This window comes from Scylla paramamosain, chromosome 5 (genome assembly GCF_035594125.1).
Source record: "Scylla paramamosain isolate STU-SP2022 chromosome 5, ASM3559412v1, whole genome shotgun sequence".
Taxonomy (NCBI): Eukaryota; Metazoa; Arthropoda; class Malacostraca; order Decapoda; family Portunidae; genus Scylla; species Scylla paramamosain.
In genome coordinates, this window is record NC_087155.1 from 4,615,913 (window position 1) to 4,622,908 (window position 6,996).

Below are 6,996 nucleotides of genomic sequence, written 5' to 3' on the forward strand. Positions count from 1 at the left end.
CAACTAACCAAAAACTCCTTCATTAACAGAAAGTCTCAAAACCTTTCAAGATCTAACTCTCCTCATGACTTCTGGCATCTAGCCAAAAATATCTCCAATAACTTTGCTTCTTCTTCTTTCCCTCCTTTATTTCAACTAGATGGCACCACTGCTATCACATCTATTTCTAAAGCTGAACTCTTCGCTCAAACTTTTGCTAAAAACTCTACCTTGGACGATTCTGGGCTTGTTCCTCCCTCTCCACCCTCTGACTACTTCATGCTACCTATTAAAATTTTTCGCAATGATGTTTTCCATACCCTTGCTGGCCTAAACCCTCGGAAGGCTTATGGACCTGATGGGGTCCCTCCTCTTGTTCTCCGAAACTGTGCCTCCGTGCTTGCACCTTGCCTAGTCAAACTCTTTCAGCTCTGTCTGTATGGGTTCCGTCAAGGCCGATCTACTGGTGATCTTCTGGCTTTCCTTACTGAGTCTTGGTCACCCTCTTTTAGAGATTTTGGTGAAACTTTTGCTGTTGCCTTGTACATATCAAAAGTTTTCGATAGAGTCTGGCACAAAGCTTTGATTTCCAAACTACCCTCCTACGGCTTCTATCCTTCTCTCTGTAACTTCATCTCAAGTTTTCTTTCTGACCATTCTATTGCTGCTGTGGTAGACGATCACTGTTCTTCTAAATCTATTAACAGTGGTGTTCCTCGGGGTTCTGTCCTGTCACCCACTCTCTTCTTATTATTCATTAATGATCTTCTAGACCAAAATTCTTGTCCTATCCACTCCTATGTTGATGATACCACCCTGCACTTTTCCACGTCTTTTCACAGACGTCCAACCCTTCAGGAGGTAAACATTTCACACAGGGAAGCCACAGAACGCCTGACTTCTGATCTTTCTAAAATTTCTGATTGGGGCAGAGCAAACTTGGTATTGTTCAAGGCCTCAAAAACTCAATTCCTCCATCTGTCAACTCAATACAACCTTCCAGACAACTATCCCCTCTTCTTCAATGACACTCAACTGTCCCCCTCTTCTACACTGAACATCCTCAGTCTGTCCTTTACTTATAATCTGAACTGGAAACTTCACATCTCATTTCTAGCTAAAACAGCTTCTATGAAGTTAGGCGTTCTGAGACGTCTCCACCAGTTTTTCTCACCCCCAAAGCTGCTAACTCTGTACAAGGGCCTTATCTGTCCATGTATGGAGTATGCTTCACATGTCTGGGGGGGTTCCACTCATACTGCTCTTCTAGACAGGGTGGAATCAAAAGCTTTTCATCTCATCAACTCCTCTCCTCTAACTGACTGTCTTCAGCCTCTCTCTCACCGCCACAATGTTGCATCTCTAGCTATCTTCTACCGCTATTTTCATGCTAACTGCTCTTCTGATCTTGCTAACTGCATGCCTCCCCTCCTCCCGCGGCCTTGCTGCACAAGACTTTCTTCTTTCTCTCACCCCTATTCTGTCCACCTCTCTAATGCAAGAGTTAACCAGTATTCTCACTCATTCATTCCTTTCTCTGGTAAACTCTGGAACTCCCTGCCTGCTTCTGTATTTCCACCTTCCTATGACTTGAATTCCTTCAAGAGGGAGGTTTCAAGACACTTATCCATCAATTTTTGAATACTGCTTTGACACTTTTATGGGGCTGGCATTTCAGTGGGCATTTTTTTTTTTATTGGATTTTTGTTGCCCTTGGCCACATAAGAAAAAAAATAAATATATATATATATATATATATATATATATATATATATATATATATATATATATATATATATATATATATATATATATATATATATATATATATATATATATATATATATATATATATATATATATATATATATATATATATATATATATATATATATATATATATATATATATCTGGAAATGCAATTTTTGCATACCTTATTGGATTCTAAGAAACTCTATCTCTCTAAGTTTCTGTGGGAAGTCCAGAGTTTTCAAAATTGACGCGAGCACTTCCCCAAAAATTCCCTAGATCCAGTCCTATAGGATAGGTTGGGTTAGGTTTGATTAGTAATTCTGAGGGGGGTCGAGGAAAGCGCAACACCCAGCTAGGCTAGGTTAGGTTAAGTTAGATTAGATTAGATTAATATCCCTGGAACGGGGCCATGGTGGCGCAGCTCCCCAGCCAGGTTAGGGCGATTATGGTTTAAATCTAAAATCTTACCTATGTTTTTACCATATTTTCAAGACCTTAGCATTATCTCTCCAACTGACATTTTCACTACAACTCCAGCAGTTGGCATGAGATTTAAGATTCAAATGCAGCATTTTCATTTTAAAGTTTGTAGACATTTTTTTTCTTGACGTATCATCCAGAGATTGAATTCACTACCCCATGATGTTGAAGCATCCAGTCTCCCTGTATTTAAATTCAGATTACAGGAAAAAGTATCTCCCTTGGGTATAAATCTATTGTCAGTATTATATTCTTTGTATTCATGAGGAGGGAAGAAAATGTGGCGAGATTAGCACACTACAATTTCTTAGTGCTCCCTTCACTTTATCTGCTTCTTTTCTATGAATAATTAATGCATTTGCCAAAGTACAGGCTTTAGTCAACATAACTACATACTTTATCCTTATTTTCTAAGTACAGGGTGTGGCAGAAATACCACCCAAATTTTAAAGGTTAACAAAAGGAAAAATATGGGAAGTATTTCTGCTGCACTCTGTACACAAAAACACATTTTGTCTGCCATCTTCTCTCGTTAAAAATACGGCTGTTACTTTTAAGAGTGTGTGCTCTACCTCTCGACTCAGTATCAGGTTCACTCACACCCACCTCTCGTCTGGTCTGTATCATGCAACAACTCCTTGTCAAACTTGGATAAATACCTAAACCTGAGAAACATTACCAATGTATTATTTAGTAATCTCTTAGAGTACTCAAGACAACAATACATTTACTATCAGTACCAGAAAATAAAGAATAATGTTTTCCCAACAGTAAAAATATGAAGGTTCGAAGCTAAAATTCATACGTTACCGTAAACGGATGTACTTGCAACGCTCTCTCTCTGCAAAGGAATATCCAAGCTCTGAACTAATGGTGATTTATCTGGCAGTTCCCCTATGCAGAACACAACGCCACCCAAAAGATACAACACACACTTGCCACCACCAAACCAGCAGTTTCCCTCACATCAGTACTCCATCGCGTACCTGGCTTTTCTATACTTGCATCATCTACGAAACACACATGCCGATAACATTCTTTGAAATGACCAGGTACGTACCTTCTTTCAAACCGCATGGGCAATTATGCGCACAATTCTTGTGCCTGTCACATTTCGGCTGACATGCAGACGACACTCGCGGTCGCTCCTTCTGACCGATCCTGTCCCGTCTCCCTCCACCGCTGCTGTCACTCCCGCTCTACTTTTCTTTTGTCTTGTTTTCACTATTATTTGGTTATTTATATTTTGTTTTCTTTTTATTTCTAAAAACTAGGCATTTATTTATGAAACTACAGCAATTTATATGACGGTTTTGCTGCCTATTCTTATTTTCTTGTTTACCGTTTTTTTTTTTTTTTTTTTGAGGGGGGGTGGGCAAAACTGGTAATCATACGAAATGTTGCAACAGAACAAACGAAGGCAAACAATAATCATTTGCAGCAATAGCAGCACCTTACCAAGCTACATCACAAAACTATACGTTGGCTGTAATCCGTTTGAGAGAGAGATTCCATATAGCATCCTAGATGCTGTATGTCCCTGTATGGCTACAAACCTGCATAATACTCCAACAAGTTCGTTGGTAAGGTCTGGGCCTTGTAACATATGACTGTTTAGTGAATGATGCCTGTAATTTACACAACAGTCAAATACTACCCTCAACTTCTTTGGCTTCCTTGGGTGATAAACTCCATGATGTGGGATGTAACAGACCTTACCATCATTCGTAACTAAATCCTTTGCTGGTACAACCTCTGCATAACCTTTGGTAATAATATCATCGATAAACATCTTGTAATCACTTTTATGTTGACTGTCCTCATGTTTAGCTTTTAATTTCTTGAGTCTGCTCTGCTAACATTTTGTTTGGAAGCTTGACATCATCTTTTAGAGGAATGGGTTATTCATAATGCCCATCTTTCAGATGATGAACTCCTTCTTTCATCTTACTCATAAACGTTTTATCTTCATATGATAATGGAGCATTAGCTGACTTTCTATCATAGAAGTCGTTTGAATATCTCTCACTTGAGATTAATAATTTCTTTGGTTTTAGTAGGAACCACTAAGAAATTCACCCTCTTCTTCAATAATTTCTACTTATTGTGTTACTGTTCTGTAGACTACCACTGTATCCATTGGATTTGTATGAGGCGAGATTCTACCAATAATCCTGTCCTAGTTTTGTCTTACGTACGTAGGGATATTCGTCATCATCACCTGCTATTTGCTCTTGTGCCATAATGGCTGCTGTACAATCAAGACCAATGAGGAGTCCTATTTCAACATTTGGGTCATATTTCATTAGTGTGTCAAAGATTGTCCTCAAGTGGGGCCAGTTACAAGCAGTCTCAGGCCTTGGTATCTGACTGTCTAGCTGAAATGTTTTCTGTGGAGTATGCTGAAGGGATTGGTATTTTCATTTCTTCATTATAACCTCACTTTAAGTCCATGAACTTTGGTAGAATCAGTGATTTTTTTTCCACTTATTGTGTGAATATTAAGTGACACTGTTGGGCTGCTAACCCTAATTTATTCAAAGTACTTTCCTTGATGAGTGAAGCATCAGACTGCTCATCTGGTAAGGCATACACTAAAATTCAATTCTCTTCATTACTAACATGATGTAGCCATACAGGGACTATCATGTTGTGTATGTCATGTGTTATTGGTTCTGTCACTTTGACTATATTTGCTACTATAGTTGTGGGTTTTTATCACCTTTGGGCTGAGTTGCTTGTTTTGGCAGCCCTTGGCCCTCAGTTCTCATCATGTCATCATTGTGAAGAGCTATGGGATGGCATCTCTGACATACTTTACATGATTTCCTTCTTCAACAATCTTTCTTTTTGTGATCCATTTTTAAACATCCTGTACATAATCTTCTTTCCCTAACAAATGTGTACCATCAAGTTTGGTAAATTCCTTGCAATTGTCTAAGTCCTTTCATACAGTAGTGACAGGACTGTTCCTTTCTATCCTGCTCCTTGGGAAATTGTTAGCTTGTATATTTGCTTTACTTTTGGAAAGAACACAAGGGTTTTTCCTCAATTGATTTAGCCAGGAAAGTTCTACTCCCTCTATTCTTTATCATGGTCTCATTCTTTTGGTTTCCATTTGGTTACTTTTGTTTCAGTTTTATTCCAATCATTTACTTCCCTTTTTAATGCATCCCAGGAAACAAAGGGATTGCTTGCTCCTTTTGCTTCCTCCTGGACAATTTCATATAACATTTCAAAGGGTTGGTGGTGCTCTTTACTACTACTAGGAGTGCTGGTGTTATTGTTATTTTTTGAGATACTTCATCACTTGCCTTCTCCATTCATGATTTATATTATCAGGGAGCTTTGTTTGTAACTTTCTCTGCTCCTTAGGATCATCCAGAAAATGACAAGTGAGTAGTGTGTTTCATTGCAGCTTGATAGCACTGCAAAAAATCTGAAAATGCTGTTAAGGCTGAACCATTATGTTGAGAGATTGGTGGCCACTTCATTAACTTTCTTATGTAAGCATCAGCTATGATACTTTAATATCCAAATCTCTCACAAAGAATATTCTCATTTCAACATTGGAATTAAGGTACATTAACATTTTAATAGCATTTTTTTGCCTCACCACTTGTATACTTGTTTAAGTAGGCAAGTCCCTCTGCACTACTAAAGATTCAAGATTCTACATAAGTTTTAAAAAGTTTTCATCCAAATTAGAAACTCCATGGGTTCTCCACCATAAATGTTAGGTTCTATTGGAAGGAGGCTCCACTTGGATCAAGTACATTAATTGCAAAGTTTCTTGTAGGATGGTGAGACTGTCTTACATTATCTTAGGCATGTTATCATTAGGCATGTTGACATTATGTGTGTGTCTACAGGAACATGGTAAAAAACTTTGAGCTGTAGGGTTGAGATTCATTGTTTGAGGTTCACTATTTGTCTACTTCATTTGTTATCAGTTCATTATCTCTATTGCAGGAGGTAGGTTCCTTTATGTCATGGAATGTAACATATTTGTGAGGCATGGCAGTCAATTTGTTGATTTACAATTGCCTGTTCTTTAATTTCATTTCATGACGCTATGTGTTGTTGAAGATAACTGCTTCCCTACACTCATCATCTGGAAGCATTTTCACTTCTTCTTCAACTAAACTAAGAGCATTAATTTCTGCACTTACGCCTGCTAAATTACTCTTTTATTTCCTTTGATAACATTGCCTGGTTTCTAGTTAACATAGCTTCTGCCTCTGCTAAACTATCATGATATTCCATTTCCTTTCAAAGTCTGGTTACATTTGCTGCTGCTTCTTGCTTTCTTTGTACTGATGAACATGAAGTATATAAGATTCTAGAATCTCTAGAATGCTCTAAGTTAAAAGGGCTAATTACAGTTTTTAGTGTTTTCCTAATTCTGCTGGCAACACTGTTCTATTTATACCTACAGGACTCTGCTCTTCCTTTGGTTACACTGACTTTATATTCCCTTCCTTTATCAGTCAGCACTTGCTCCCTGACACTAACTTCATTATAACCTTGAGCCTTGTCCACTTGCTCCTCCTCACCTTTCCTAAGGTCACCTTTGACATTCATTTTCTCAGTATCAGACATATCTAACAACTTAATTGTATCAATACTGAGTTAAGTTACACTGAAAGAGCAATTAAAATTATCACTCTAATACTAACTACTGTGGGTAATTTTCTTTCACTGGTGAACCTCAAAAAGGGAAGTTGTATCACTTGAAAGAATCCTTCAGTTTCTGTTATGCCCAAGGTTCTGGAAATTTTCTA

The 6,996-nt window shown here is 37.9% G+C and overlaps 1 protein-coding gene across 10 annotated transcripts in view; it reads right to left on the minus strand.

Annotated features, from left to right (window-relative positions):
- Window positions 1-3,429, minus strand: part of LOC135100438 (PDZ domain-containing protein 8-like) — a 176,566-nt gene extending 173,137 nt beyond the window's left edge. For 8 of the 10 annotated variants that reach the window (XM_064003318.1, XM_064003317.1, XM_064003316.1 and 5 more), the window contains exon 1: window positions 3,273-3,429. The gene's annotated coding sequence lies outside the window, so the exon portion shown is untranslated. Of the gene's footprint in view, window positions 1-3,022; window positions 3,221-3,272 lie in introns of those variants that run through there. The other 2 variants (XM_064003320.1, XM_064003314.1) reach the window with 2 other exon arrangements.
- Window positions 3,430-6,996: the final 3,567 nt, after the last annotated feature.